This window comes from Numida meleagris, chromosome 3 (assembly GCF_002078875.1).
Source record: "Numida meleagris isolate 19003 breed g44 Domestic line chromosome 3, NumMel1.0, whole genome shotgun sequence".
Taxonomy (NCBI): domain Eukaryota; kingdom Metazoa; phylum Chordata; class Aves; order Galliformes; family Numididae; genus Numida; species Numida meleagris.
In genome coordinates this window covers 11,186,445-11,198,846 of record NC_034411.1, presented here as the reverse complement: position 1 = coordinate 11,198,846, position 12,402 = coordinate 11,186,445, and the positions used below count along the sequence as shown (strand labels likewise).

The following is a 12,402-nucleotide window of genomic DNA, read 5'->3' as shown; positions in this document are numbered from 1 at the left end:
GCCCAGAATACGTTTGAAGGATAAAGAGTGTTCCCAAACCAACAAGTGAACATTCATTTTTAAGATTAAAAAAAAAGCTTTATCCAATTAGCTCTACAAAATTGTGCACCTGCAAAAAAACCTCTCATGAATCAATTATATCAATGCCAACAGATTATGAGTCAAATTAATAGAGAAATAGGTTCCAGTGCTGTTGCAAATTAAACCACACATTCAGAAAAACGTAACAAATACTTAAAGAAGAGGAGAAAACAAAAACTGTATGGAGATGTTGGGCAAGAACTGTACAAGTTGTTTCCCTCTCCAATATGTAATCTCAGTTCTTTAAATTTTCTGTCACTATTATTGTAACAGAGGCATATCACCATAAGGTTCATGTTTTTGTGCTAGAATGAAGGAAGATGTAAAAACTGTTATCTTGAAATTTTGATAATATATCTGAAGATTTTATTTCTATGAATATTCAGTAGATTCAATAATAAGCATTATTCAGTAAATCAAAGTAAATAGCAAATATTTTATAAATATTTTAGGTGAATATGATTTCTTTTTTTCACAAAACATTAAAACTTGACAAGGATCAATTTCAGACCCACTTTCTAGCTCTGAGCATAGTGCAGGCGGAAGCAAAAATAGCAGGCATGCACTGTAAGTAAATGTTTGTGGTGTGAATATATGAGGACTGGAATTAGGCCAGCTTAGCTACTGTTTCGCCATCACCATATTTTATAAGATTGACAATTACACTGCCTGTATCAGCGCAACAATTTTTCCACATCTCATTAAATGAGTCCCACTGCTGTGGGATGAGAAATGGTAGGCTACAGAGCAAGTGACCTTAATGGGCCTTTATAGCCATATTCCTAGCTCCTCTGTCACATGTGCGGCACAGGCTCAGTAAAATTCTGAGTCATCACACAAGATATGAGGGTTTTAGAGCACAAACTTTAATCGAGTAATATAAAAAATATAAGAAGACAGATAGTGGCATTAGGTTATTGGAGATGAGACCTAGCAAATGCACCTGCAAACAGTGGAGACAATCGGTATCAAGCATCGCACTTCAAAGGTAATGGAAAGAAAACAATACAGGTATATAGCGCAGTTCTTAGTAAGAATCCTGAACAAGAAGGTGTATACTTTGTCACAAATTGAACCCAAAGTAAATCCAGACAAGGTCATTTGTAAATTCCTCCAAAGCTCATTTAAGCATAGATGATGTGGTAAAGGTCAGTCTACCCTCTGGTAGGCTGTGATTTAACTGGCTGTCTGCTGGGATGCTATAGAGGCAAATTTACGGCTACTGTAAGGAATATTCCTGTCAGCATTACAGAATGTACGTCAGTAACTGCAGAAAGGATGCCTCCAATTTATTTCCATGGAAACTACAAAAGATGCACAAGAGCACAATAACACTATTTGATAGATAAAATTACCAGCTACTAAAGAATGTTTTTCAACATAGTCACCACCATTAGCTGTGCATTTTCACCAGTGATGAACGAGAGCTTGAGTGCAGCGCTCATCACAATCTTCACCAGCAGAGGTGACCACTGTCACTGCCACTATTGCTGAAATGCACCACCCACCACTTCACTGTTCTTACATCCACTGTTTGGTCTCCTTAAATGTTAAGCAAGCATGGATGAATGTCAGTGGGCGCCATTTTTTGGCCACATGGAGGAATACAGTTCCACACCTTTGCTCCATACGCACTTCCATGCCAGACACCGTTCTGTCAGACTGCCCCTCTACTGCCATCCCACCAACATCCACCTCTGATGTCATGGGCTGACATGATAAAATAGGAGGCATTACTTTCAGAGCTGGCCTGGTACCCAAACAGTTGTGAACCATCTGTCAAACTTCACAGTAAGTTTTATATAAGTTTCATATGTGCTGGGATTTTTCCCCAAACTGTTAGCAGCTTATTCATTAAGTCAATTAACTAAACAATATAATCAGGCTACTATGTGATTTATAACCTACTGTGCTTTTTGAATGTAATTCAGTTTCCCCATGCTCTCACAGTGATGTGTTTAAGGGCTAAAAGCAAGCCTATGAGATATATGCCTATGTGTATATTAAAGGAACATTACAAAAACCCCATTCTGTAAGACAGATGCTGATGCTTGCATACTTTGTGTAGTTCTCAGTTCTGACATCAGTTTGACCTTTAATATTAACAAGTTCTTCCTTGCTGAAAACCAACCCCATATTACTGGCAGTGTTATACTCAGTGGGCACTTGTAGGTTTTACATGTGCTCAGCAGTAGCTTACTGTTCCATTTCCATACTGTGCAGGAACACACTCAAATCCTAATTCCTCATAAGAAACACAATAAAATCTTTTTTTCCCCCATCAAAGCATGACTAACAAAATGGAGTAGGTTCTCACCTTTTCCACAATAGCCTTAAAGGAGAACTCTTTGGTATCCGAAGCTTGTATGACTTTGGATCCAAATTCTCATATCATACAGGAGTGTCACAGTTACCAGGCTATACCAGGGAGACATCTGAAACAATATTGAAACTGGATAAAGTTAGGCAAAAGCAAACAAACAGGGAACAAAAGTACTTCCTTATTCAAAGTGCTGCCAAAAAGGCAGAAATGTACATTCTGTTGTCTGACTCCTATCCCTTTAGCTCCTGTATTCTTTCTTGTCTGTGCCCTGCCACAGCCTGATAGTTATACTGTCTACTTGGTGTACAGGAGCTGGGATTGAGGTTCACATTTTCTTAATTGGAAGCCAGTTCAGAACCGGCGTTTCCCATTATGTGCCTCTATGTGGCAGCCATCACATGGCCATCCAAACGAGGTACAAATTGCTGTCTCCTCCTTTTTTAGGCACCTGATCTCAGAGCTCATCACCCAACATCCAGGAGTGTACGAGGGTACATAATTTTTACATTGGTCCTTCAGAGAGAAGTAGGAATTCATGGAATTGCTGTGTATGAAGAGCAGACCATGGCAGTTTCCAGTGTACATGATAAGCTCCCTGTACTGCCCTGCAGAAGTACCTGACTATTGCCACAGACTGTGGACATCTTATTCTACCAGTATGTAGCACCCTGCTGAATTGCTTTTTGATATTGCATTCAGACCACAGATGTCTGTCTTCACCAGTCAAAAACTGACTTGCTTAATTTAAGACATTGATTTCTGGCAGGAAAATAGAGTCCTTTGGTTCCAAAACCAGGAACTCTCAATTCAGAATACCTGGGAAAGCCTCCATGAAAATAAACCATATTTAAATTTAAGCTGCATCCATTAGCCAGTGGCATGACAGCTCAAATAAATTAAGGTAGGACTATTTCTGGATAGAACCCTCTAGCTGGCTGAGCATGAGTCAAAGACCACAAGGGACTCTCCAGATGAGAAATTTCTTGGGGGAAGATTCTTTTTCCAGCCCACACTGTCCTCATGCAGCTCATTTCCAGCTGCATTCCAACTCCAGCTCGAACTCTTGTCCCTACATAAGCCCCAGCCCTACTGCTGGACTGGGCCTTAGTGCAGGCCTGGAAATCTTGAAATTAAATGCTCATGACTTTGACAGTTATTTATCTAATTTGTAGTTAAAAAAAGTCTTTTACTGGAAGAGAGATCTAGTCGAAGTTAGATTACACAGAAAAACTGAGTTAGTCTACCAGAAGGAGCCCATGAGTTGTTTTAAATGCTTATTGCTGTGTAAACTTCATTTCCAAGTGGATATTCTGTTATTCTCCTCTGTCCTTCAATAAACGTACTATATACAGAATTACATACCTGAAAGAAGATTTAAAAAATAGTCAAGCTTGCAGCACCTTTGTCGACTTCAATAAAGTGCTTGATTATTCTTCTGTAAGGAGCTAGGCTACTTTTCTACAATAAAAGCATCAAAAACATCAAACAAAGTTGGAATTATAATGATCATATGACTACCAGAAAAAAACATTGAATTTAAATAAATTTCAAGTAATTTTTTCAATCACAGCAATGTCTGTTATTAGCTTTCTAGACATCACTGAAATTTTTATCTGGAGAAGCACTTTCCTGCTAGTAGGCAAAACTCCATGTAGTATTTTGGTATTCAAGAAAATTATCTGCATTGCAATATAATTATCTCAGATGACATAGTGACTGACTCCTAATTACAACAGATATAGCTAATTACTTTGGTTGATCCTGTAAATAGCTCAGCATGTATTTTTATGAGAATTCAGTAATGACATGTTGCTCAGTGGGACTGTATATGTAAATTGGCTCTGAAGTTCTTTATACATAACATTCTTATTTTTCAGTATCCATATAACTTCAAACTTAAGTTTCTAGCAACTTAAGAATGGCAAACGTAAGAATATTCAGAGGAACTGAACTTTTTTTATACTGTTCTCAACATCTAAACAGGATCTGAACCTCAGAGTCAGATTTACTACTCTAACCCATTATAAGGCTTTATTTGACAGGGACAAAGAAAATGCTGATTCACCAGTTCACTGCAAATAGATGGGTTTTGTGAAAACTAAGTTGCTCTCTTCTTCCTTGAGTTTACACCGTGGAAAAATTGGTAGGGAAAAGCTGCGCACTGCCAGATGCCTGCAGAAGTGGGGCATAGGCAGCTAACTGTCATGGTAGACAATGACTAAGTACCCAAATATGATTGAAGGCTAGTGTGAAGTGGACAGAAGCAAAAATGGACTTTTTTAGAAAAAAATCTCCCATGCATTGCTTACATAAAACATCAAGTTGCTGTACTACTGTATATCTGGAAAACACTTTAAAACAATTGTTACTATTCCATTGGTTCCAGAATAATTCAAGGAGTTTTTCTTTTTAACAGTGCATTACTCTAAATACCCAGCCCAAATATGCATCCTACAGGGCATTCTGCTTTTTTACTGTATACAGTCCCTAATTTTGACCAAGTTCTACTCACTGCCAAAAAAAAAAAAAAAAAAAAAACACCTGTTTTGCATTTGTAGAAGAAAAAAATGCACTGCAGTTACAAAGAATGTGATCTAGTTTGTAAAATGCTTTAAATTCTATTAGGGCAAATAGCAACATAAGTTGAAGACATTTTGAAACCACTCCTCAGGTTGTACACACAAGGAGGTTGAATAAGAGAAATTATGGAGACAGGTGGTATAAATCTGCCACCACCTGCCTCACTATAATCTCTTGGGTTGAGGATTGATGCTATTTCACTGAAAAGGGGGAAAATAACAACCTTGATGAAGAACCTGGCAAAAAACCGTGACACTGCCTAAATTAAAGTTCTATTTTTGTCATTGCCCCACTCCCCTCTATCATTAATTAGTCCATTAAAGAGGCTGTTCCTCATTTAGATACACACAGCTGTGGCTTCAAAGCTTTCATAAAGACAGAAACAATACAAGTTTTAGATCCCACTATACATTTTATTAAGTGTCTTCATATTTATATATATCTGTGTAATATCTTTGTTATATAGCCACTAAATAAAAAATATTTATTGCTTAAGTCATTTGATTCTGGAGAGTATTTCTGGAAACAACAATGTATGAATAGACATACACAATCTTACCTTGCTTTTCTGTCAGAGGCATCACCCATTGTCATTTGATCTGATCCAATGTGGCAATTACACTGTTACTTGCATTTAAATGATCAAAGTGAATCATCACTTTTGAGATGGACATTCAAAATCAGAGAAAAGATGTTTCTTCTAGTACCTCTGAAATAGTAGAGGACAGTAATATGTCACATTGGTCTACTCTTTACTTCATTAATCATGACATTCTTGTCAATTAAAACAGTAATTGCCAGCAGGTGGCAACTGCTGTGACTGCTTAAAGAAATGCTTCCTACATTTCTTTATCATTGGCCGCCTAAAATTAATCAAAATTCATGCCACAGAATTGAATTACAAGTTTAAGAAGAAGGGACTTGTCGCGGCCCTGCAGATTATTTACCATATTTTGGGTTCAGATTTCTACACAATGTTTGCAATTCAACATTTCATTTGTAAACAGCAAATATCAAATCAACCCAGTCACAGGTAACCCACACTTATCACAGAATTACAGAATTGTAGGGGTTGGAAGAGACCTCTGCTACAGCAGGTTTCCTACAGTAGGTTGCACAGGAAGGCATCCAGGTGTGTTTTCAGTATCTCCAGAGGAGACTCGACAACATCTCTGGGCAGCTTATTCTCTAAGTAAAGGAGTTATTTCTTATGTTTAGATGGCAATTCCTGTGTTCGTTTGTGCCTGTTGTCCCTTGTCTGGTCACTGAGCACCACCAAAAAGAGCCTGGCCCCATTCTCTGGACTCCCACCCATTAGATATATTTTATAATTATTGAGAAGATCCCCCCTCAGTCTTCTCCAGGCTTAACAGCCCCAGGTTACTCAGCCTTTCGTCATACAGGAGATGCTCCAGGCCCCTCATCATCTTTGTGGCCCTCCACTGGACTCCTTCTAGGAGATCCCCAACCTTCTTGAACTAGGGAGCCCAGAACTGGACACAGTACTCCGGACATGGCCTCACCATGGCAGAGTAGAGGGAAGGACTGCCTCCCTTGCCCTGCTGGCCATGCTGTTTTTAATGCACCCCAGGATACCACTGGCCTTCTTAGCCACAAGGGCACACTGCTAGCTCATGGTCAGCCTGTTGTCCACCTGGTCACTCAGGTCCTTCAGAGTTTCTCTCCAGCAGGTCAGCCCCTAATCTGTACTGATGCATGTGGTTATTCCTCCCAAGTGTATGGTTCCCAAGTGAACCTCATCAGGTTCCATTCTACCCAGTTCTTTCTTTATTCTATCTTGCTGAATGGCAGCACAGCCTTCCCGTGTGTCAGCTACTCTTCCCAGCTTGGTATCATCAGCAAACTTGCTGAGGGTGAACTCTATCCCTTCATCCAGGTCACTGACAAGCAAGACTGACCCAATACCAGCCCCTGTGGAACACCACTAGTTACAAGCCTGCACTAGACTATGTGCTGCTGATTGCAATACACTGAGCTCTGCCAGGCAGCCAGTTCTCAATCCATCTCACTGTCCGCTCATCTATCTCACACTTCCCAAGTATACCTATGAAAATATTATGGGAGACAGTGTCAACAGCCTTGATGAAATCAAGGTAGACAATATCCACTGTAACTGGAGAAATTGCTATCGTTCTCTCTAATTGCAGAAAGTCCTTAAAGGAGGCAGCACTTTCTCTAGTTTATTTATCACTTGAAATTACTTCAGTCATTAATTTCAGCAGGTGACTTGTATGGGAACTGCTGACTCATGGCCTGAACCACTGATTGAGCACTTGGAGGAAAGACCCAGTCAGCCCTGGAAGCACAGGTGCAGGCAATTCACCTGTGCAACTAGAAGGGGGTGGAGCCAGGCTCTTAGGCCTCATTTAAGGGCTGAATGCCACTGTGGAAGGATCTCTTTCTGAAGATCCCTCCTTGGTGGAGCTTTTCCCTGTGAATGCAGGATCTTCTAATACAGGTGAGTAATTGATTTCCTTTCCTTTGTAGTACCTATCATGCTGGTCATTCTACTTATTTTGTAATGCTTTTTCCATTGTGTTGATTGTTCTGCTTGCTATGTGATTGCAACACAAAAACCTCATGTGAAAACAAATGTAATGTTCATATTGCACCAAGTTCTTCTTCCTCACTTGTGTCAGTATGAATTCTAAGTCACATTAATATTTACTGTCACAAGTTCACATCTTACTTATTGCTGTTCTCTGACATCAAAGTATTTGTAAAGAGGCAGAATAATCTCTGATGTTAAAGTGTCTCATGTAATCTGTCTTGGGCTTCTTCCTAGGTATTTGATATTGCGATAACAAAGCATTCTCATTCATATCTAGTTCTTCAAAGCACAAGGCTTTATGCTGCAGTTGGCTTCAAGAAAATAAAGAAAAAGGAGAGAGTGGGGGAGAGAGAGTAAATATTAATTGATGATCAACATTAACCTGCATAAAAGCTGTTTGATCCACAATGTGTACGTGAGAATAGTGATGAAGTGTGAGATGTCATGGAATCCTCTATGATGTGATACAAGAGACTTATGTAAACTAACCTAGCAGAGAAGTCTATGTATTGCTTAACGATTGCTTTTATTTTTTGTTCTTGAATTTTTCTTCCCCACTTCTTCCTATTTTCTGAAGTAACTTTCTAGTATTCTGGTACAGGACTGAAGGTTGATAATGAACATCTGAAACTAACCTCAGCCACGCTTTTGCTATATTCTTTAGAAAATCAAATCCTGAGAAAGCTTTCAGCTTCATGCATTTATAGAAATCAGGTTTTTGAAAGAGATGCTCTTTTTAAGATTTACCTTCCTGTAGATGTTTAGTAGCATTTTCTCCCTAGTATTTTTACTACACGCTGAACAAAATCCACTAATGATGGTGAACTTTGTCCTCCTTCTCCCCCTAGTGACAGAAGTCTACATGCCACACAGATTCATGGAGAGACCATGGTCCCACAGAAACAAGGAGGCAAACAGCCTCTGGATCTAGCAATTCCTACTCTAGAACCAGTGACATGATTTTACTTTTTTTAAAGTAGGGCTAATCATAGAATGGCCTGGGTTGAAAAGGACCTCAAAGATATCTAGTTTCAACCCCCCTGCCATGGGCAGGCTTGCCAACCACTAGACCAGGCTGCCCAGAGCTACATCCAGCCTTGCCTTGAATGCCTCCATCGTGGATGGGCCATGCACAACCTCTCTAGGCAACCTGTGTGATTTGACTGTCATTTCCATAATTCTTCATATGCAATTTTTGAAGGAATACATACTTCTTAAGAAAAGAAGATTGAGGGTGAGGGAGCAGAACCCCATTTTACTTAAAGACTACATTTTTAAAAAAGCCTTTTTATTTTTTCTTTCAATGAAGCTCTGCTTAAAAAAAAAAGTGTCTAAATAGTGCAGAGAAATGGTCTCATTTCTAAGCCTCCTGGAGAACTTGCCTCTTTAAGGGACAAAAAAGATCTAATAGACTTCAGGAAAAAAGGAAAAATCAGCTGTCATCTTGAATCATCAGCAAGGATAGTAGGGATTGCCCTTGAATGAAACTATGGTATACTCCAGTGTTTTGATAGTAAAATCATTTGGCTGTCTCTTTAGTCATTTGAGACCAGTCTTTCAGTATGTGCAATGGATTACACAGTTTACTTTAAATAGTGCTTGTAGGTAAAAAATACTGTTTTGATTCAGTTTCTTATGTATTTAAGTGCCTGGAAGGCAGAGAGGAAAATCTTCATTATTTCCAACAAAAATGTGTGATACAAGGTAATTTACACAAGCTATCTTTGAATCAGCTCTAATCGTTAAGGCACAGCATTCTCCTAACACCTGAAAAAAAACCACAGTTCTAGTATTTCTGATTACAAATCAAGTGAGCTTCTTATTTCACATCACTTTATGTAAAGTCCTCGATAATAATAAAAAAAAAAATTAAAAGGAACTTGGAAAATAACCATAGAAATGGTTCTAAAAGAGAGAAGTCTCACCAAGAAACAATTCATGAATTTCATGAAATTCATGAAACAAGTGAGCCAAGTACAAAGTACTTTAAATCCAAATTCAGTGCCACTTTGCAGTGGGCAACCAACATCATTTCTCAACCCAGTTTTGCCCTTTAATTACTACTTTCTTTCAGAAAACTTGCTTCACTTCTTTAGCTCAAGTTATTAAAACCAGTGCCCATTTTCCTTTCTATAGTAGACCTACAGAATAATTACTTCATATATAAGCATAAGAAAAGTTAATCTGAGATTAAAAATTCAAACATGCAGAAGTAGAATTAAAATTGTATTTTCTTTGGAAGCAGTAGATCAGGTCCTATACTGTCATGGTTTTGTGATTTTTTTTTGGTTATTGATATTCCACATCATAACATCATGTAGCGAATGTACCTGGTTCTCAGAACAGAAGGACTACTACAGTCCCCATGGTACTTTTCTCCTCTGTTACCATTTCCAGCTGGAGGGAAAAGATAAAAGCTCGCAGTATAAAAACTTGCAGATTATGAGACCTTGTCCCTTTTTCCACCATCTCTCGTCTTGGCAGCACCTTGCTCTCCAGCCGTCTTATCGTCGGTGGTAGAGTAAGGCCTACCTTGATTTTGGGACATTCTCTCTCTCTGTATTGGATTTATTAGCTTAAATTGTAATTATATTGTATTATAGTGTGTTGTTTTGCATTCCGATACTTTATTTAGTAAATTCGTTTGTTTCTCCTCAGATTGTTGCCACTGTTCTTTGCTCTCAGGGCCATCTCCTTACCCTTTTCCCCTTTTCCCGGGGTGTGGGCCTGTGGATCCCCCATCCCCTTCGTCTTGGAACCAGGCCAAACACCCGTAAACCGTTGACATATACACAACCTCCACAGATTTTTAAATTGTATTTGTTTCAAACTGAACTATAATTCTTGTCTTAACATCAAGATAAAAAGTCCAAGGGGAAAAAGCTTTCCCTTCAAACATAACATTTTAATGTTAGAAATGTTTAAAAAGAGTTAAAATGTTACTTTAAAATGCATAATTGTAGACTGAAAAGATATGTTGCCTCTATGCGCTGAGATGCTTTACTGAAATCAGTAAGACTACTGATATGTCCAAAGTACAGGTAAACCTTTTGTAAGTCAAGGTCTCTAAATGAACAGAGTATTTAATTTCATTGAAACATTATTTACTTATGTCTTGATTTTGACTGGAATAGAGTTATTTTTCTTTCCATTTCTTTTCCTTAATTCCAAAGTAGTCAATGTCAGACCTGACCTGGTAGATTCGTCATATGAGAGATCCTTCAAATATGGTAGGCACACTTTTTCCTCAGTGAATCAAAACTACGAAGTATAATTAGTCATTCAAATTAATTTTACAAGAATACATATTGCTGGAGTCTTACATTCCAATGTAATTCCACTAGCCACTAGACAGAAAAAAAAATGCAGTTAATCACAAAGATAAGAGATTCAGTGCCTCCCTGCTTCTTTTGTAGTTCTGCTCCTTATCATCTGAAGGGCGATGAACTACAAGTCGGTCAAGAAGGCATTTCATCAGTTTACTTGCTGACTGTTCTGGAATGGCCCAAGATGTAAACAGACAGAGGTCCTCCAGTAAGGTGCATTACATTAAAAAAAAAAAAATTGATAAGCTGGTTTTTCACATATGAATGTGCCTGCTATAAAGTACAAATCTATATCCACAAACTAAATTAACTGGTTACAAATTTTAAAAGTAATAAATTTTTAAAGAGTCAGACTGCATCAGGTCACAGACCCAGAATTTAGTACTAGTTGGTCTTAAACTAGATGGAAAGATTTAAAAAATTGTAGTAACTGAATTAATTTAAATACCTTCATTTATTAAATTGTCAACATGGTTTTAAAAGACACAACTTGTTAGTTAACCACTGAAAACAGCTTTTTAGGTTGTATGTGCAGAATGTATTGCCCCTAGAATTAAGCAACTTGGATTTCCTAGGGTACTGAGCTGTTCAATGAATTTGTTTCATAAATTCCATCTTTCCAAAGCCCTTATCCTCTCTTTCCTGAACATGTATATGGCAGCAATTATTTGACTGGTGCTGGAGAACAAGCTGTCTGTTAGTAGTAGCAAGGACAGGCTGCTCATGAAGGGAAGATGCCTCCACCTAAGGCAGTGCCTCACCAGTAGAGCAGAGACCCCTGTACATGCTAGCAGCAGGGTCCATTGACAGCCCCAGCTGCTGAGAGATGTACAATAGAATCAGCAAAGTTGGAAAAGATGTCAAAGATCATTTAGCCGAACTATGCACTTACCACTGATATTTCCCCACTGAACTGTGTCCCTTCATACAGCATCTAAATGTTTCTTGAACACCTCTAGGGATGGTGACTCAACCACCTCCCTGGGCAGCCTGTTCCAGTGCCTGACTGCTCTTTCTGAGAAGAAATTTTTCCTAATATCCAACCTGAACCTCCCCAGCACTATTTGAGGCCATCCCCTCTTGTCTTATCACTATTAGCTGGGGAAAGAGGTCAACTCCCACCTCACCACAACCTCCTTTCAAGTAGCTGTAGAGAGCAGTAAGATCTCCCCTGAACCTCCTCCAAACTAAGCAATCTCAGTTTCCTCAGCCTCCTCTCCCCAGTAAGACTTGTGTTCCAGTGCTGTGTTCCCCTCACAGCTTCATTGCCCTTCTCTGGATGTGCTCCAGGGCCTCAATGTCCTTGTTGTGAGAGGCCCAAAACTGAACACAGCACTTGAGAAGATAGGAGGAAAAATTAAAAAAAAAAAATAAGTATAGAAGACTCTGGAGATAGATAAAGCAAAAAAGAAATATCTTAAGAGGCTTTCCAGGAGAAAAGTGATGGATGGCACAGGTCTGAAGTCTTTCAAGGACACAGACCAGATGGTAGGGAGGGTCAAAGACCAGTGCTCTTATGC

The 12,402-nt window shown here is 38.8% G+C and overlaps 1 long non-coding RNA gene across 1 annotated transcript in view; it reads right to left on the bottom strand.

Annotated features, from left to right (window-relative positions):
• LOC110396229 overlaps positions 1–12,402 on the bottom strand; it is a 30,851-nt gene that overhangs the window by 3,407 nt on the left and 15,042 nt on the right. Inside the window, exons 2-4 of the long non-coding RNA XR_002436862.1 lie at positions 5,544–5,693; positions 3,767–3,862; positions 2,399–2,516 (exon numbers count right to left, since the gene is read on the bottom strand). This is a non-coding gene — a long non-coding RNA (uncharacterized LOC110396229). The remainder of the gene's footprint in view (positions 1–2,398; positions 2,517–3,766; positions 3,863–5,543; positions 5,694–12,402) is intronic.